A 21722-nucleotide genomic window follows, 5' to 3' on the forward strand; every position below is an offset into this window, starting at 1 on the left:
TGGGGAAATTTATAAAGCAGAACCCAGAAAACTTAGCCATGTACTGGGAATTTATATAAATGTGTTCTTGAGTATCTCAGATGCATTTTGAGGAGCCCAAAAGGACAAATAAAAGCATGTGATATAAATCATGAGCTATATCATAGAGCAGAGAGCATTAAATCCCAGAGCCTTCATGACTCCAGAAATGTCTTATAAAAAAAATTATCAATTAAAATCTCCAGAAGCACCATTACACAGTACTTGAGAATATGGAGCTTGTCTTTGAATGCAAAGGGGTTCAAATCCTTTATTTGTCACTGTGTGACTCAGATAACATCTCTCAGCTTTGTTTCTGTCTTTGGGATAACAGAGAGGGTAATTTCTGCCTCAAAGCATTACCATGATAATTAAATAAGATCACACAAGTGAAGTATTTAGCACAGCGCCTGGGATAGAATAGACCTCGATGAATGTTAGTGATTGGCAGCTGGAGGAGCAGAAGGTGGGACCAAAGAGGATATCCGTTCATTGATAAACCTTCGTAACACATTATAACCCTGTGAAGCCCCGATCGCTCCTCTGAAAAAGTTCAGTCCAAACACACAAAGAATATCTAAACACACATGGAGTCCCATTGTTCACTTGTGTCTTTCAAAAGCCATTGAAGACAATTCCCTTCATAATCACCCAACTAAACTCACAACTCTTATTTTTCCTAGCCAGGTTTTTGCCCTTCAAACCTTTGTAAACCTGTAATATCCCAACTACCACTGTAACACAACGCCGCCACCCACCCAGCCTCGGACTCCCTCACCACTGTTTCTGATCCACTAACTTTTCTCTTCCTCTAGGTTCTTTCCCTCAACCTCCAACCTCTCATATCTGCTCCTTTCCCGCCCATGGTCTGCTTTGGCTTCCAACCTCCAGAAGCCACTCTGGCCAAGACAGAGCTCTGTGGAAGGGGGCATGAGGAGAGGGCCAAGAGGGGGAGACAAACAGGGAGTGGGATTGGAATGAATGGAGAAGAGACAATGGATCTGTGAACACTCTTATGTTTATCATTTTATAGTGTCCCAACTTCACTCCACAAATATCTAATGCGTGGCCCCTATATGTCCATTGCTCTGTTCAATGCTGGAACAAAATGGACACAGTCCCGTTACTCAAGGAACTGAGTGTCGTGGGAGACAAACTGGAAATGTGAGAACCCAGTGAGCCCTCTCTGCCATGTATGTAAATGCTGTTCTGAGCTCTTTGTCTGTTTGCTTTATTTCAAGTTCCTGGATTAAAGAAAAGTTTATGGACACTAATATTTTCAATTATCCCTTTTTTTAAGTTTATTTATTTATTCTGAGAGACAGAGACAGCGTGAATAGGGGAGGGGCACAGAGAGAAAGAGAGAGAGAGAGAGAGAGAGAGAGAGGCAGAGAGAGAATCCCAGGCAGGCTCTGTGTCATCAGCGCAGAGCCAGATGTGGAGCTCAAACCCATGAACCGTGAGATCATGATGGGAGCTGCAATCAAGAGTTGGATGCTTAACTGACTGGACCACCCAGGCACCCAATTATCCCTTTATTTGACACCCTGAAGATATTTATACCTTAAGGCACCGCACTACCTAAGATTTGGGTTGATAGAGAAGTATGTCTTCCTTTCGTCAAGTGGGAGAAAGTTGATGGTGAACAGAGAAGTGAATGAGAACTGGTGTGACCTTGGAGCACGGAGCTAATTCTAACGGGAATAGGTGAGGCGAAGAACCCGGAATCAGGTGAGTTTTATTTTTATAGTAAATGTGGGACTAGCAGACGAGACTGATGAACGGTAAGCAGACTGGAGAATGCCAATGGAACACACTTGGTGAAGAGTTTACGAATGAATTATTTGGCCCAAAACTCAGACTAAATTATCCCTTCACATTGCTACTTTAAACAACACAGGAGAGGGGTGCCCGGGTGGCTCGGTTGGTTACTCGTGGGACTCTTGGTTTCAGCTCAGGTCATGATCTCACAGTTCCATGTGTTCAGCCCAGCATGGGAGCCTGCTTAGGGTTCTCTCTCCTTCTCTCTTTGCCCTCCCACATGCACACTGTCTCTGTCTTCTCAAAATAAATAAATAAACTTAAAAATAAAATAAAATAAAATAAAATAAAATAAAATAAAATAAAATAAAAGGGGTGCCTGGGTGGCTCACTCAGTTAAGTGTCTGACTTCAGCTCAGGTCATGATCTCCTGGTTTGTGGGTTCAAGCCCCACGTCGGGCTCTGTGCTGACAGCTCAGAGCCTGGAGCCTGCTTCGGATTCTGAGGCTCCCTCTCTCTCTTCCCCTCCCCTGCTTGCTCTCTCTCTCTCTCTCTCTCTCTCTCTTAAAAATAAATAAACATGAAAGAAAATAGTGAGTCAAGTAGGCACTGAGGATATTGAAGGAAGAAGATAAATTTTAAGCCTTTAAAAAAAAAGGACTTTACATTACAAGCGGAAATCATCCAAGATTGGTTCTAAAAATTACCATTTGGAAGCAGAAGCTTTAACATACAGAGCTGGATCGGTGCCTTGATACACCTTTTACTGATTCCCCCCTTGTGTGATTCTTAAGTCCATGTGCTTGAAAAGTTGCAGTAACTCTTACTACTGTTGCAGTTTTACTGGTTCGCATAATTTTACCTAATCCATTTCTCACTTGAGCATCATATAAATAATATGCATAAGGTCTCAGAACCCTGCACTCATCCCTGTGCTCATTCCTTCTACCCTTTCAGGATCAAGTATGGTGCCAGCCACGCACCAGGGATACCCCTTAAATAAGAGACTCTACCCCACTCCTGCTGTAGTTTCTGATCTTACAGTGGGGGGTGGGGGGAGGTTTGGGTCCAAAGCTGTACTCTGGAGCAGGGGCCAATGAAGGGCTGGGTCAGGAAGACTTACAAGAAGTGACATTTTAAGCAGAGACCCTAAAATGGAAAAGACATCATTAAGTTTTACCTCTCCCCATTTTAAAAAGGAAGAAGTTAGGGTTGTGTCTTACCCAAGATCTTTTGGCTAGTATATCTGGCTAGAATCTTTACGCACAATTTATTCTGCATTTGACTTTAATTTTTTTATGGGAGCGTGATCCCGCCAAGTGACAGAAACATAATCTGAATTCATTCCGATCCTGCCCCTTCCGCTCCCCACCACTGTCCCTCTGCCTCCCACCCCTACCTCCCACCCACACATCGCTCATCCCCCCTTGCTTTCCCCAGAACTGTGTAAGTTCTAAGAAGCTTCAGTAATGTCATAATGCTGAGAAGTATGGTGGGGGGACAGGGGAGGAGAGGCTCGTTCTGTCCTGACATGCTTGTCTAGACGTGCAGACAGATCTCCCTTCTGCTTTTACATTGTGCTGTGCGTGAAGGATTCTGGGGCCGTGAAATCTCTTTGCTCTCCAGACGTAGGAGCTAAAGTCTCATCTGATCTCAGATTCTCCAAACCTATTCTGGGATTTCCAACACCTCCTGTTTCCCTTAGTGAACTTGCCAGGGACATAGCATGGATAGGAAATGACCCTAGCCTCTGAGCTTTCTGAAGTTCCCCTCTAACTAGCTGACCTGCTGGAGTCCCAAGGGAGTTTTCCTGTTCTCCTCAAACCAAAAACTTATCACTTAACACATATTTCTTGCCTTTTTGTTTTCTGTTCTCCTACCCTTTGACTGTAGGATGCCTACTTGTCTAAATGGGACTAAGCATAGGACTAATTTTCAGGAGGAAAAGTTTATGAATATTTCAAACTACAATAGCCCCTCTACTGATTATCAAATTGAAAGATATATTTCAGGATTTTCTTTCTGTATCATGAAGGTGCAATGTTAATCACAGGAGCAGTGCCAGAGCTCAGAGGATAAGTTTGTGCCCTCCTTCCACTGCAGATATTGCCTCTTAAACAAGAAGAACTGTAGAAACTTAGGACCAGATATCCGGTGACCCATACGGGAGGATGTGTAATTAAATTCGCCAAGTCGGGGATGCTTCTGTAAACAGCGGTGTGGCAATCGTGACAGAAGTGATGCTTTCGATGCAGAATGCAAGATGTGCTTGTAGCAAACAGTCACCTGTGCTCTTGTCTCTGCCATGTGATCTCTCCCACACCTGCCCAATTTAAAAACAAAAGGGGGGGTTGATTGGAACTAACACAGGAGGCAATAATTCTCTGCTCATATAATAGAAATATATCACGGGCTTTTATTTTTAGTAGTTATAAAAGTAACTATAGAAATGGTTGTGCAAATTTATTTTTTTTTGACTATCATTTAGATTGTGAACAATCAAGAAAGGGACTCACTCATTTCAGACCATGTTATATAGTAACCAAGAATCCACCTGTTCCCAGTACCATTGTCTACAGTGTCCACTCACTTCTACAGCTTTCCCCCCAGAGGTGAAATTCAATGTGTAATATAAAAATTCGTATAGTGCTGAGACAGCACAGAATCTACCTGAGATCCGCTACAAATGTTTCAGTACAAAAGGACAGGCCACATGAGGCCAGAACCTACCATAACTGTCCTGTGTTCGGCCTCCAGGTGAAACAAGCCACGTGTCTACCTATAAACACATTGGAATTAGCAGGAATGGAGGGGCTAATGTTGAGAAATGTTTTCTAAATGCACTTTCTTTACCTTACACTTTAAAAAAAATTTTTTTTTCAACGTTTATTTATTTTTGGGACAGAGAGAGACAGAGCATGAACGGGCGAGAGGCAGAGAGGGAGGGAGACACAGAATCGGAAACAGGCTCCAGGCTCTGAGCCATCAGCCCAGAGCCTGACGTGGGGCTCGAACTCACGGACCGCGAGATCGTGACCTGGCTGAAGTCGGACGCTTAACTGACTGCGCCACCCAGGCGCCCCTGTTTACCTTACACTTTAGTTTTGCACTCCAAACTATTCCTCTTAGAATTTATTTTTTTTCCCACTAAATATATGTACAATATCCTGGACAGTTATTACTACATTTTTCTGTTGAGTTTCTCTAGCCGTGGATCATCATTACCATCATCATTGGGAGCTGTCACTTCCAAAATAATTTGTGAAGAGATCCTTTTGGCTCTTTGTCACTTATGGCTCGTGGGGAGAAATAGAAAGTTGGTGTTTGTTGCACGTAAAAGTAACTTTTCCCATCATCAGGCATGTGCATGATAAGGGGCAAAACGTAAACCACTTTGACTTCACACGATCACGGACCACGTGACTTCGCATAAGCACACCAGCCCGTCTTGTAAGGGGCTGCGGGCTAGGATGAGAGAAAAGAAGGGGAAGAGAAAGGCAGAGAATGAAAACAGAATGGGGGTGGCACCACCCATGCCCACGTGGACTGACAAAACGTCTTCTGGCCGACTTGGCTCTCTGTGCAACTTGTCCCCCGGTGTGATCGATTTACTAATGCTATCATTTCAAAACAGACTTTTGCGTATACTTTTTCTAGCTACAGCTAATTTGTAAACTGAGAATATTGTCCTTGAAATAATTAACCAGTGACTTTCTCTCTGAAAAAGTATTTGGTATCACTGGGTTTTAGAACTAGATAGCCCAATGTCTCATCCCAAATGGACCTTGCAATATCTCAAGTACCTTGTTAATTCTTCTGGGTGCTATTTCTGTTGAATTAACCCTAAGTTCAGGAGCTTAACGCAAACACTTTATTATGCTAACGGATTCCCTGGGTTAGTAATTTAGACAAGGCACCATGGGAATGGCTTCTCTCTGCTCTTTGAAGACTTGGTTCCCAGCTAGAAGTTTCAAAGGCTGGGGCTGAATCCATAGCGAGGACTGATGTCATATGGAGGTATGTTTATTCGCATGACCGGTGATTGATGCTGGTTGTCAGCTTTGGCCCCATCAGGGGCTGTTGGTGGCAGCACCAACACCTGACCTCTCCCGGTGGCCTAGGCTTCTTCATAGTGTGGAGCTTCAGGGTGTTGGCTGCTACCTGATGGATCAGCGGTCCAAAAGTGAGTGTCCCAGCCAGCAAGGTAGAGTTGTGCTGTCTTTGATTACTGAGCCTCAGAAATCGCAGTGTTGCTTGAACCACATTCTACAGGTTATAAGCAAATCACAAGCTTGCCCAGAGCCGAGAAAGGGAGAATGTGATTCCGTGTTTTGGGAAGGTAAGAGAAAGGTTCTAGAAGAGCATGCAGGACAGGAGGTCATGTTGCAGCTGTGCAGCGGCACACCCCTGCCAAGCCCCAGACACCTGCCTCAACCGCAGCATCCTCAGCTATAGGGAAATCGTGTAGCCACGGGCGTGCGTGCAGATAGCTGGGGCCCCTGCAGCTGCCTGTGGGTCCAGAACTTTGGGAAATGCAGTTTGCCCCATAGATTCAAACAACAACTGACCATGAGGGGGAACTTCATTTGAATTATTATTCATCATGATATATAAGAATTCCAGTTGAGGGGCGCCTGGGTGGCGCAGTCGGTTAAGCGTCCGACTTCAGCCAGGTCACGATCTCGCGGTCCGTGAGTTCGAGCCCCGCGTCAGGCTCTGGGCTGATGGCTCAGAGCCTGGAGCCTGTTTCCGATTCTGTGTCTCCCTCTCTCTCTGCCCCTCCCCCGTTCATGCTCTGTCTCTCTCTGTCCCAAAAATAAACGTTGAAAAAAAAATTTTTTTTTTAAAAAAAGAATTCCAGTTGATCAATTTAGATTTTCACTTCTCAGTTGGTTATTTGGCCTCCCAAAGATCCAGGAAAACATCCCTTTTCCCCTTGGTGCGATGTGAATATTCTTTTTCCTTAAAAGAATTCACAAGCTGAACAGTGACGAGAGGCCATGTAATAAGTAGAAATTCCTAAATGATGCTCCAGAATAGCTTGACTAAGAAAATTATGTTGTGGAAATAAAAACTAAAAAAAGTATTTTAGGATTTTTGTGTCTGTGTCATGAAAAAGAGAGCTGGACTTGAGAGTCTGTAAACAGGGCAGCTTTAAGAGATTCTAGAATAGTGAGGAGCATCCAAAGTCATCTCTTCAGCCACGGCTGGAAGATTTCAGACTGAAAGAAACCATTAGATTTCTCAAGGTATAGATACAGGTCAGCACAGCTATGAGACTTACACATCAGTATATTGCATTAGTAAAATGGTAAATCGATTCCTTAAAATATTAGGATATACAGGTCCTCTGAGAGGAAGCCTGGTTGTGTGTGATTACCAACCTTGCTCGTTTTTGTAATCTTTTGCTTTTCAGACATTATTTGGCAATATAGCCCTGAATGTGTAAGCTCCCCCTCTTGTTTCTCATAATAATACAACCTTTTAAGCAATCGCTTAAAAGAAAATTGAAAGATTTATCCTACAATTCAAACCCTAACCTATCAGTGAATATGTTCACAGCCAAGAGTTAGCTTCTATCAGATCCTAGTAAAATGTCCTTGGAAGGGTTTTACAACTCCAGACCCTAACTATATGGTTTTGCACGAAGACATATTTAGCTAATGGAATTATAGCCTCAGCTTACGTATTGTGCTTGCTAAGTGAGCTTTCTCAGAAATTCACGCAGCATGTACAGGGCTCTTAACTCCAAAAAGTCAAACCCTGGCTGGCTGGGCCCACTAATACTGAGCGCATATTATTTTCATGCACTTCCATTTGCGTGTGCAAATACCCATATTTGCTCATGGAAATTGCACAGGCAAGCAGATGATAATTTAGAAAAAGGACAACCCTATTCAGCATGCACCAATGCACGAAGGAACACATGCTTTCAGTGTCTGAAGATTGCCCAATCCTTGGGCAGTTCATGAAGAAAAAAAATTAATATTCTTGTATGCATGGCAGGTGAACTGACAAATAATGAGGATGCACTTAAAGGAGACTGCTAGAAGTTAGCATTATTTCACAGTAATTTTATTCTCGCTTTGTTTATATAATCCACTATCATTTTTCAGCCTTGGGAAAAAACAAAAAATGAGGCTGAGTACAAGAAGTAACTGGTCTATTTCCTCCTCTATAATTCCCAGTGTCAGTTTTCACAGTTATCTTTGCTGTTTCTGCCTCCTGTAAATACATGGATGTGAATAGCTCTCTTTTTTGCTCAATTAAAATGTATTTTGTAACGTGAAAATCAGCTTATCTCGCTTTGGCTACCTTAATTACCTTTGTTAATTCTCCTGGCTTCCCCCCCCCCCACCCTCATATTTCACAATCGCCTTCCTTATCAAAATGGCGACCCATTTTCTCATCGTAGCACTCATTATCCTAACTTCTTACAGAGTACAATGAATGGAAATGGGCTTCAAGACTAAAATATTGAGTCATGGCAATATTATTGCATGCTGCCTTTGAGAGCGTGTGTTTCCTCAGGAGCCACACTTGTAGCACGTAGAGCCAATTTGGAGACATAACCCAAGTATCACTGCTTTCTTCCTCCAGTGGCTCAGACCTCTGCAAAGTCCTCCTCCTCCTCGTATTTCAGGGGGCCAATAGTTGGTTCACACAAGTGTAGTTACCCACCATGCGGTACCTGCTGGCTTGGCCATCATGCCACTGCCTCTACCGTGCTCCGCTCTCCATTTGCCCGGCATCATGCCTCCCGCACACCACCCCTCTCTGGACACGGCTGACCCCACACACCCCACAGCCTCCTACCACTGCTAACGCACCCGATTCTGTGAGGACCCAATGTTGTTGGCAGTTAGCTTTTGAAGTGGATGAGAATGTGTCTCTCTCTTTGTGTATCACCGTATGTCAGATGGCCGCAGCCAAAACAGTATGCTTGTGCCCCAGGAGTCTTCACATGGCCGAACGGCTCTTTCAGTTTGCACTTACAGACACTGCTCACAGGTCACTGGAAGCCTCAGACATGAGTCCAACTGGGGGAGGGGGGAAGAATGTGCTGGGCTGATAGACACCACCACCCGAGAAATCCCCAGAATCTCCCTTCCACTCATAAGTCTGAGGTGTTGTTATTGAATGAAGTGTCTCATGCTTGGCTCCCTCTCTGCCTTGGATGGATTGTCCAGTAATCCCTCCCACAAAACAACTTTCAGTGGGCCTCCCCATCAATCCACCTGACAGGCTCACACATCTTTGGATCTCACAATCGACACAACTTGGGCTAAGACCCCTGCCACATTTCACATTCATTTCTATCTGTTCTTCTGTCTGAATTGATTACTTAGCCCCTTGGTTCTCAGAAAGGTGAGGTCAATATTGGCATGAAAATTCCTGGTGCGAGGGGGTTGTCATTTAGTGAGTCATTAAAGATCACTCTTTAGTCAAAAGGAAAAGAGTGAGGAAGAAAGAAAGGGGGAGCAACAGAGAGAGAGAAAGAAACTGGGGGCCAGAATAAGTGACTATAACAACCGACTGCTAGAGCCAGTGTTACCTGTCATCCCCCTGGGAGGGGAGTTACTGCATCAGATCCACGAGTTACTTCAGAGGAAGGGGCAAAGAGATAACCCGTCTGAACATCAACTGAGCTTGGAAAGGGCTTTAGATTACCCTGTTGTCAAAATATAATTTCGTAATCTGAGTCACTGTTTTTAATCTGATTAGATAAGGCTAAGGGGACATCACTTATTTAAAGGGAAATGGATACGAGAAGGAGGAACATACTTAAAAAGTTGGAGAAAGAAAGGGAGGGAAAGAGAAAGAGCATGATTCCCCTAAGTAAGTTTGTAGATCAAAGAATAGTAGTAAAAAGTGTCACAGTTTTGATTTGTTACCAAGGCACAAAAATTGTACCGTGAATCGGGCAACCATTAGACTGGGCAAATTATCATAGATCATAAGAGAGAATGGAAATAAAAGATGGAGTCCATGAGGTATTTCTGAAACCACCCTAAGTTGCTTGATGCAAATTTTTGGTTTCTTCATGGAGGTAACTCATGTGAAAAATAAATCATAATTTTTACTATGAGAACAACTATAAATCCTAACTTACTAATATGTTAATGAATCCTTTCTTAATTTTTCCTCACGTTTATTTTTTGAGAAAGAGAGAGAGAGAGAGCATGAATAGGGGAGGGGCAGAGAGAGAGGGGGACACAGAATCTGAAGCAGGCTCCAGGCTCCGAGCTTTCAGCACAGAGCTTGACGCGGGGCTTGAACTCATGGACCCTGAGATCATGACCTGAGCCGAAGTCGGATGCTTAACCGACTGAGCCACCCAGGCGCCCCAATTAATGAGCCATTTCGAAGTGATGTCCAGGTTCTTTCTATTTTTCCAAAATGAAGGTTTATTAAAACAAGGGAGAAACTGAAGATTACCTCTTTAAAATATGTTTAACTAGTCTATGGATACCTATCTGGGTATCAGCCATTTCAAATTTCTACTAATTGAATCCATGGTTATTTTCATGGCTGAGAGTAATTTGTGTGAATTTGTGTGTGTGTGTGTGTGTGGTTTTATAAAGTCTTTATCTTATTTCTAATATTAAGACTTGAGCTAAAACAAGAAACACATGGCTAATGAATATCCATGCACAACTGGAAAGCTTATTTCATATATAAGAATGTTTTCTAACTAGACTGTCTTTTCTTTTAAAAGTTGCTATGGGGGGGGGGAGGCTGTATCATTTCCTAATCGTACATCCATCAAATTCATGATAACATAGCATTTTAAATACTTATTATAAATTTTACATCCTAACATACATTACACCTGGGCAATCATAAATGTGGGTGTTCCACTTCTGATAAGAAAATTTTAAAAAACTGTCACATTTTTAACCATGCTGGATCATGTTAATACGTTGAAGGATAGTGAATAACTGTTTTCAGATTTCTCACTCTTCACAACTTCGTGTGGCTCCTCACCTTGCAGATTTATCTTGTTCATTCTTTGTTAATTAAAAATGTTAAAAATCAATCTCTCGTCAAAGCTGTTCTGTAGTTAATAGGCTACCATATAGCAGCTTAATGTCCAATTACTGTGTGTGAGTAACCCCGGCCTCTGTCAACTAGTAAACATTTACAAATTTAACAGGTTAATTTGTTCATATTACAATATAATCTTTATTTCAATTCACCTGAAGCATGTTCGGCATGGGCCAGAGGTTGACAGTCTAGATGAGCATCAGTGACGAGACTAACTTTGGCCAAGCTGTGGAACCTGAGGTTAGGACTGTGTCCCTTTTGCAGTTTATTTTCCCTACCTGCGTAGTGGGGTCGCAGAGAATCACAGTCTTGATTCATTATAAAATTGAGTAGGATAAGGACCTGTCCCACTTTTAGTTCACCTTCTAAAAACCCACAAAATGCTAGACTGTCTGTACTTGAAGTGGGCCACTTCCCGTGCGTTGGCCAGAGCAGCCAATAGCCTGTGTTCCTTAACACAGCACTAACATATAACAGCTGCTAACTTAGGGGTGCTTGGGTGGCTCAGTGAGTCAAGCGGTGGACTCTTCATTCCGCCTCAGGTCATGATCTCACGCTTCTGGGTTCGTGAGGTCAGGCTGTATGCGGACAGCGCAGAGCCTGCTTGAGATTCTCTCTCTCTCTCTCTCTCTCTCTCTCTCTCTCTCTCTCTTTCTCTTTCTTCCTCTCTGCCCCTCCTCTATGAGTTCTCTCTCTCTTTCTCTCGCAAAAATAAACATTTAAAAATAAATAAATAAATAAAATAAGAGATAGCAGCTGCTAACCTAATATTGAATGCGAAAATGAATGAAAGTGTTCTGTGCCAAGGCCAAACCACTTATTCATGAAATCTAGTCCAGATTCATCTAATCAACCCCCCCCCCACCTTCTTTTTCCTGAATGACTTGTTTGTTTTGTTTTTCTGGTGTTTTGTTTTTTGTTTTTTGTGGGGTTTTTTTTTTTTGTTTTTTTGTTTTGGAAGGGATCTGGGCACATGCTAATATTGACTCTGAAAATAACATGTTATTACTTTATTAACTTTATTATTTTTCCAGACAGCTTTCTAAAGCAATTTCTTCTCCTCATTATGTTTTTTCCAACAGCCCCCTTTCCAGGGCCCTTGGCTAAGCTGTCAATTCTCTCCGTACTACCTTTAACCAGAAGACCAAACACTGTGCTATTTCCTCCCACATGCTAACGAAATCCTTCTTCAAAAGGAACATGCTCTGCCTTTCCATGTATCCCCCGAGTTTCATGTGTGTAACAATCTCATGTTCAAAATACCGGTTACTTAAATTCTCTTTGAACAGGGAAATACTTAAAAATATAATTAAATCATTTTAGTAATCCACTTAGCACTCTCTGAACCTTTTCTTGTAATATAAGAAAAATCACATGAAAAACATTTTAAAATTATAAAACATTACATTTAATCTTCTTTACTGATCTATAAGTGTCATCAATCAGAATATTTCATTTTTAATTATTTTTGAATATTTTGTCATGTAAGTTAGATTATCTCTCTTTCAAAGTGAATGTGAAAATAACACACCTTTTTTTTTCTCCCCAAGAATTCTCCAGCAATCATTACAAATCCAGAAGAAAAAGCATGGTTCTGACTAGAAAGGGTTCTTTGCTCCCCATAATATTGCTTGCCTTACAATTACCCAACGCTCCTTAATCAGCTTAGTATCTATTTTAAAGTCAAGAACATCACACCTAGTTCACCAGTCACATTAAAAGAATGATTCTTAACATATCTGCTTTAGCATAATTTATGCTAAATTATTTTTGAGAGTAAAAAAAAAAAATAAAAAGATGAAACAAATGAGTTTCCATAAGCACGAGGAAACTTCTCCTTTTCTCCACCCACTCCCCAAAAGACACACTCTCACGTGTACCCCAGACTTGGCCTATAAGCTTATCACACACCCTCTGAAGCTCATCCTTGAACCATAAATTTAAAAGTCTTGCTTTAATTCAGAGGGTGATAACACACAAAACAATAGTACAAAACTTGTGACAAGTGAGCTATGATATGGGGATTTCTAGAAACTTCTGTTGCTTGACTGAATTGACTCATGCTTTCAATAAAAACTGACTAAGCCACTCCAATAGACCAGGAATATGTAATACTGAATAGTGAATAGAGCGGGAAATGTAATACTGAACAAAATAATCCACTACTTTCAAGGAGTTTACACTCTAAGTAAAAAAAGATAAGGAATAAGATACCTGAGACAGAGATACTTAAGTAATTAAAAAAAAAATGCTAAGAAGCACTGGTGACACGGTTGGCAAAGAAATAGACTGAGAAATTTGATTGGGCAGAGTCATGGTGACCTTCCTGGTGAAGGAGCTGAAGTTGAAATGTCCCTGTGGATACTCACTAACAATCCAGCATGTTAGGAAATGGCTTCTTTGATGGAGGAACAGAAGGATATTAAAGAGATGCTGCCTTTACCCAGTTTCCTTCTTTACCCAGTTGGGGCTGAAAACCCCAACTTTACAGCTGGTCCTTAGAACTTAGAGACACCTGGGTGGCTCTGTCAGTTAAGCAATTGACTCTTGATTTCAGCTCAGGTCATGATCTCACAATTCATGGGATAGAGCCCCATGTCGGGCTCTGCACTGACAGTGTGAGCCTGCTTGGGATTCTCTCTCCTTTTCTCTCTGCCCCTCCCTCCCCCTCAATAAATAAATAAACATTTAAAAAAAGGAACTTAAATATTGTCCCTAAAGCTTTTTTGTAAAAAAATAAATAAATAAATAAATAAAGTGGGGGGGAGGGGGTGAAGGGAGGGCTATGTTCTTTTTCTCCCCATAATAACGTAAATGTATTCTTCAATAAAGGACAGTTTGGGGATATGTATCAAAAGCCTTAAAACTGTACTTGCAAGAATTTGTCAAGGTTCCTATATGTACAAAAACCCAGACGTATGAGAGTGTTGTTGCTGTATTTGTCTTAACAAAGGAGAGAAAACAGCCTAATTCCATGAACAGAACAACGATCGTATCCAAATTGATACATTCAAACCATCATTATTATGTGGCCAGCACAAATCATGAGTTGGATCCATGTGTTCTAAACTGGAAGAAGCTCCAAATACATTTTCTTTTGATTATACAAAATAAAGGTACAGAATAAAGCATGTACATCCATTTGTAAAAAGAAAAATATATACTACATGTATATGCTTACACAGACTATTTCCAGAAGGTACCAGAAGAAATGTTTAACGGTAGTTGCCTATGGGAGAACCAAGAGTCTCTGGTGGAAGAAGAAGTTACTTTTCACTATATATGACTCGAGATTTTACAATGGGCATACATTCGTTTTTTTAAATAATAAAGATAAGCTAGCTGAGAAAGTGACCAGGTGTTTCTTATGCACCCATTTGACCTGGAGATTCTAGGTCGAAGATGTTTTCTAAGAACATTATTATTCAGAAATATAGATGATTTACCAGGATTCACAATTTAGTTAATAGAGAAAAAATGCACAGTAGTTGCATATCCAAGAGCAAGTGACTATTAAATAAATAGTCATTTATTTTAAAAATAAAATACAGCCACAGAGAACGATGTCCTGGAAACATATTTACTGACTTGGAAATGCTTTTAGTTAAATATTGTTTAAATGAAAAAGGCAAAAAGTTATATACATGTGTATATGCATGTGCACAAATATGCATATGTTAACAGTAGTTACTCGGTGAAAAGATCCTGAATCTTTTCATTCTCTTAAGCATGATTACTGTGTTCTCTCATTTTTTTGCAACAAAACATTTTAATGTCATTTGATTAATGAAAGTAAAACGAGGGCATCATGGTACAATAACATCTCCCATTAGCAGAACTGCATCAATAAACACATTTGCACAATTTGGTTCTGGAATCAACAAGTAACCTTTAGATGACAGAGGTCAGGATCCCGAGGACCAGGATCCCTTGGTCAGGACCAAAGATAGACAAGGTGTGAGCATTCCTGAAGCCCAAGGTGAGGACCCATATCGGGTGGTCTTGGACCACAGAGCCATTGTGAGGTGACTGGCAGTCCTGGTGTGAAGAAGAGAGAATTGGGAACCGAGGCCATCAGAGGAAGGACAGCTCTAGAAGAAGGAGTTTTCGTGGCGGTGGCGGTTGTGGTTTGGTTTGATTTGTGTTTTTTCATTGAGTGATGTTTGCATAACATTACACAACATTGTGGAGGTTTAAGATGCCCAACATATTGAGTTAATATATTTGTACTGCAATAGGATTGCAACGGTATTGTTAGCTAATACCTCTATCACTTTACATAATTATCATTTCTTCCAGTGCTGGGAACACTTAAAATCTGGCCTCTTAAAACAAGTTTAACATTTACAGTACAGGTCTGTTGAAGGGTTTTTCAAGTATTCAATGAGGCTTGCCTTAGCAAGCCTCAAACATCACCCTGTCTGAGCAACATGAAAGGAATCCAGGCTTAGTTTTCTAACCCTCACGTGGAGCTTCATCTGACCCGTGAATTGCCTTACCTGGGATTAGATTTCTCATTCAAGGTATTCTACAATCACTAAATAAATGGCCTGTTTTCTTCTCTTTTTCATCTGATATTTTCCAAGAGCAAAAGCTAAGCTACAAACTTGATTTTTGACCTGAGAAAATGCAAAGAACTCCATTCTTTAAAAAGTTAGCTTGCTTGGCAGACACATATACCTAAGCTCTGGCAAACCTACTTAAACCTGCTATTTGGAGATTCATAAAACTTGAATAAGTCAAATTTGTTCTGTGGGTGTTTTATCCCTCAATCAACTTTCAAGATTGTTTTATTTCTTCTCCTCTTTTAATCTGTTCCAAGGGTTGGGAAGAAATAAGATCCCCTAAGTATACTATTTAGGTCTTTCCCTTCTCTTTTCTAAGAAGCTCATAAATCAAAATAGAAACAAACATTTTCTGGATTTTTCCACACTCATCTCGTCTCGGCAAAATTTATAGAGTACATAACAGCATACATAGCTCACTCTCCCAGATACAATAAGAGAAGTAGTAGAATTATCCCCTTCCGCAATGCACCCAAAGAGAGAAACAAAAACACGTGTTTCAGAGCTCCTGGGTGGCTCAGTCAGTTAAGCGTCCAGCTTTGGCTCAAGTCATGATCTATAGTTCGTGAGTTCGAGCTCCGCATCAGGCTCCGTGCTAACAGTTGAGAGCCTGGAGCCTGCTTCAGATTGTGTCTCCCTCTCTCTCTGCCCCTCCCCTGCTTGCTCTCTGTCTCTCTATCTCTCTCAAAAATAAATAAACATTAAAAAAAAAATTTAATGGAAAAAAAACCATGTGTTCCACAGCTGTATGCCACAGAAGCCTCTAAAACACTATCAAATGAATTGTACCCTGTGTATGGGTTCATATATTCTCAGTCTAAGACTGTGGAGATTCCTTAACAGAGGACAAGTAGGAGCCCAGGACAAAATCAACCTTTTGAATGGCATATGTAATCTGAAAAGGTTTCCAAAAAGATTCTCCTACAAAAAATAAGCAGAGAATGAAAAATAAAAGTCAACATAACCACAAAAAAAAACCGAGAATATACCTGGTGCCAAACACAAATTGTGTCATATGAAAAGTAATGTGATAGGAATGGCATGAGTGTTATCATGTCACCTAGGCTGGGAGGTTTATCTCTTGCTTCATTGAGCTCTAGCTCAATGTATGGTGAAATGCATGGCTCTAACAAGCATATAGCTCAATAGAATTTTCCATGTGTATACACGCATGCAACCAACACCCAGATCAAGATCTAGAACATTCCAGCACTCCAGAAGTCTCCCTCTTATTTCTACCCAGTCAATGAGCACCTCCACTCCCAAAGTTGGTCACTCTTCTGCCTTCTGTCAGGCAAGGGAGTTTGGTGAAGAAAATACCCTCTAGTGTGTCAAGAAAGAGGGAGAAAGCTTAATTCCAAAAAGGTCTGAAAGAGATTGTAACAAGATGCCAGCTCCAGGATAGTATTAGTGAAAATCTTTGCACATTGTCTTCCCGCTGCCTGCTCCTTCCATATCAATGCTGGCTATTTCCCTCTCCTTCCAGAGCCAGCTGGGAGGGCCTCTCTAGAAGCCTTTCTATCCCTTCCAGGGCATGTAACTGAACCTACTATGTACTCCATAGATCCCTGTGTTGAGATTTATCAGAACCATGATCACGCCATTTGTTTGTAACTGGCTAGCTGGCTTCAAATCTGTTTCTTAAGACCTGCAATCCTACTTTACGTTTGTACCCCCAACTCTTAGCAGTCACGTGTAAACTAACACATTTATTCAAAATATTTGCTTTCAGAACTGAAGTCGTTGAGGGGCCATCAAGCTAGTGATTAAAAGACTTGGTCCTTGTTCTTCTTCCACCACTACTGGAAGACTTCAGAAAGAAAGTACACATGCCTTTTCTGTTTCTGTGTTTTACTACTCCAGTTTTCTACAAATTAAATTTTACGATAATGCTCACTGATGTACTTCCAGGGCTCAGACTACTTCTGGCACTTAATAAGCCCTTAATAGATATTTGCTGAATGAATGAATGATGAATGAATGAATGAATGAATGAATGAATAGAGCAAAAGAATGAATAGATGCAAACCTCTCTTTTCATAGGTACTATGAGATCATGCCTCTTTGGTCTCTCAACTCTTGTTTACTTAAGCTGCAGTGGGATATAAATATCCAGATAGTTACACAATATATCAAACATAAAATCAAATGGAACAGGAAGTCTATGTGTTACTTATTTTGAAAAGAAGACATGAGTGTTTTCTTATATCACTCATTGTATCCCTCCATTTTCTAGACTCCCAGATATTATGAGGGAGCAACACTGGATAATTCTCACAGGGCCAAGTCAGGCATCCATAAGTGCTTTCAGTTTGGGGAAGAATCTGGATTAACAGAAATATTCACTTATTGTTTAACTCCCTGATTTAGTTCTCTCTCTCTCTCTCTCTCCACACCCCTCCCCCAATTCCCTGTCATATCTTTCCATTCTTCTAAAGGTTTATTACCATTTTCCAACTCGTTTCTGTAAATTTTCTAAGCACAAAGCTAGTTTCTCCCCATGATGGCGGCCAGTTCAGTGTGTATCTTAGTCTGACCCTGTATCTCCTCCCATCCTGTCCCCATCTTGCCACACCATACTTAGGCTCTGATCCAAGCATCTCAGGAATGTTGACTCCTAAATCCTTAACTGTAAGATCCATCAACATCTTCGGTTTCATTGATATCTGCCCTCCTGATTCTCAGTGCAGCTTTTCCTCACACACCCAGAGTCCCCAGAATTCTGAGTCAGGAAACAGATTCAGAGGTCCCTAGTTACATCTGCTGGTTTATAAAATTGTTCTTCCCTTCTCCACCTCCATGGCACTGGCCCTGTTCTCAAGATTCATACAGTGGCTCTGTCTCCATTCTTGCTTGCCTCCAGTTTGTCCTCCACCCTGCTGCTAGAGTGACCCCAAATCTGACTTCTGGTCAAGATGAAACAATATTCACACTTTGATGCATCAGTTCTACTCTGAATACAGAGCAATAACATATGTAAAATGTATTTTATATCCTAAAAGAATATAAAAAAGATTGGGTAAAAGAGAGGGGATGCCTAGGGCACCTGGGTGGCTCAGACAATTAAGCATCTGACTCTTGATTTCGGTTCATGTCATGATCTCATGGTTCATGAGTTTGAGCCCTGCCTTGGGCTCCGCACTGACAGTGTGGAGCCTGCCTGGGATTCTCTCTCTCCCTCTCTCTCTGCCCCTCTCCTGCTCAATCTCTCTCTCTCTCTCTCCGCACCCTCTCTCAAAATAAATAAATAAACTTTAAAAAATGTATATTAAAAACAAAGAGAGGGGGATGTCCCTGTGGTAGGGGCTGTGGAAGAACACAGGGACCCAATGCAGTGGCTGACAAGAAACTATCGAAGTTGCTAGAGCAATGAAAAAGAATTTCATAAGAACGTAACAGACAGAGGTATGAAGGCTGAGATCCATGTATGTCAAGCTCATGTCTCCTGACAGTCATAAATTTATGATGAAAAAAGACTGTACCCCAACATCAGAACAATAAGAGCCATGTTGGGTGACCCAGTTCAGTTGTAGAAAATGAAGCCATCAAAGTTGGTTTTAGAATGTTCCCTTCACATGTGTTATTAAATGTATTTATTTCACCTGCAAGGTTTGCCAGACTAACAGCTCCATTGAGAATGCCAAATTCCCAATTGCACCTGAAAATTACGCTGAAACTGCAAATGGCCATGAACTTCCTAGGTTGTTAAATAAAATACAACCTAATAAACTGTTAATTTTTTTAGCATTCAATTCTCACAGTTAAAAATTTCTTTACATTTGCTATTGCCTATTACGGATAAGAACTATAAAGTGTGTTGAAAAGCAGGTTACTGTCAGAGTTTAAATTCATTCTCTGCATAAGCCAATTAAAGGCATTTTCACAAACTCTAGAACACATAAATATGTCAGTTTGTAGGTGGTTATACCTTATCTTTTCAATGAGACTTTCAAATTACTTTAGTAACCATAAAGTAAATGCCAAGAATTTTTTAAAATTGTTTTAATGTTTATTTATTTTTGAGAGAGAGAGAGAGACAGAGCATGAGCAGGGGAGAGGGAGACACAGAATCGGAAGCAGGCTCCAGGCTCTGGGCTGTCAGCACAGAGCCCAACGCGGGGCTCAAACTCATGAACTGTGAGATCATGACCTGAGCCAAGGTCAGACACTCAACCGACTGAGCCACCCAGGTGCCCCTGTAAATGCCAAGAATTAAGTTTAAATATGTAAGTACATGTAAACACAGGAACTACATATTGATGTGCTTTTGGTATTTTTTTAAAACAGTTGTGAATCTGTTATAGTTATGACTAGCACTTCTCAAATTATGCAAATATTTAGGAATAAACATGTCTTAACTTAGTCAAAACACTGATCCCTGTGACAGATACCCGAGAATCTCCTTCCTAAGTTCCATTTGATGAAAATAAAAAAGCCCGGTCAGGTTCACAAACATGGTAAGAAAGCTATTTTTTCTTTTCAAAATTTTTCTCAATATCTTGAGGAGCAGGGAAAGTAAGTAGATAAATAATCTTGGGAAAGAAGAAATAAAATTGTCATTATTTACCAATAGTATGATTATGTATATAGAAAATTCAAAAGAATATGTAGAAAATTATTATAATTAAATACAAGGTTAGGAGATTGAAAGGCTAATCACAATTGTTGAAGCTGAGTAATGGACACATGGAGGTTTTTGACATGATTCTATTTTTTTGTATGTTTGAAAATTTCCATAATAAATTTTTGAAAAAAAAAAAAAGAAGTGAATTTCCTGGAGAAAGGTTAATTACAATAATCATTTGAATCTACATACACTAGAGACACAAAAATAATTTTTTTTAAATATCATTTATAATAATACCAAAATATATCAAATACCTAAAAATAAATATAAGAGGGGGTGCCTGGGTCGCTCAGTCCATTAAGTGTCCCATTCTTGGTTTCGGCTCAGGTCACGATCTCATGGTTCTTAAGATCAATTCCGCGTCAGGCTCTGCACTGACAGCACAAAGCCTGCTTGGGATTCTCTCTCTCCCTCTCTCTCTCTGCCCTTCCCCACTTGTGCTCTTTCTCTCTCTCTGTCTCTGTCTCTCTCTCTCTCTCTCAAAATAAATAAATAAATTTTAAAAAAAGAAATATAAGAGACTAAAAAATCTCTAAGCAGAAAACTATAAAATAACATTGAAAAGAATTTTAAAGATCTAAATGCCCATAGGATAATTCTTGATCAACTGAATAGTCAATATCATAAAGATATCAATTCTCCCTAAAATTATCTATAGACCCAATGTAATTTCAATCTCCGAACAGTTTTGTGGATGTGCGTGTAACTTGACAAGCTGATTTTAAAAGTATTATTAAATTTCGGGGTGCCTGGGTGGCTCAGTCGGTTAAGCGTCCAGCTTCAGCTGGGGTCATGATCTCGCAGTTTGTGGGTTCAAGCCCTGTGTTGGGGCTCTGTGCTGACAGCCCAGAGCCTGGAGCCTGCTTCGGATTCTGTGTCTTCTTCTCTATCTGCCCCTCTCCTGCTTGTGTTCTGTTTCTCTCTCTCTCTCAAAAATAAATAAACATAAAAAAATTAAAGAGAAAAAGTATTATTAAATTTCTATTTGAAAATGCAAAAGGCCAAGAATAACTGAGATAAAGAGGAAATATCATTGGATATCAATGATTATTATAAAGCTATAAAATTAAGATGATATACTGGTAGTACAAAGGGTGGACAAATAGAACAACTGAAGAAAATAGAGAGCTCAGAAACAGATTGCTGCATGTATAAACACTGATCTATAATAAAGGTGCCACAGCAGAGCAGTGGAAAAAGAAGTCTTTTAATGAATGTTACTGGCATAACTGAATATCCACAGAGAGAAAAATTATCTCTACATGATGTTGTAGACAAAATCTATTCCAAATGGTTTGTAGATATTTATGTGAATGGCTGACAACAACAACAACAACAACAACAATAATAATAATAGGCATAGGATATTTTGTGATGTTAGGGAAGGAAAAGATTTCTTAAGCAGGTCAATAAAGAAAAGGAAGATGAATTAAACTATATTAAAATTAAGAAGTTCTGTTGATTGAAGAAAGAAAAAGCACTGTCAAGAGAGTTTAAAGGTAAGCCACAGTGTAGAAGAAAATATTTTCAACAATTTAATCAAAAAAAATTTATATCCGAAATATATATAAACTCATAAAAATCAATTAGGGAAACATACAAACAATCCAATGAAAAAGACGTAGGACATTTGAACGGTATTCTTAAAAAAGAATATCCAAAGAATCAATAGATTTATATAAAGGTGCCAACCTCACAATGAG

The sequence above is a fragment of the Felis catus genome, chromosome A1 (genome assembly GCF_018350175.1).
Source record: "Felis catus isolate Fca126 chromosome A1, F.catus_Fca126_mat1.0, whole genome shotgun sequence".
Lineage (NCBI taxonomy): Eukaryota > Metazoa > Chordata > Mammalia > Carnivora > Felidae > Felis > Felis catus.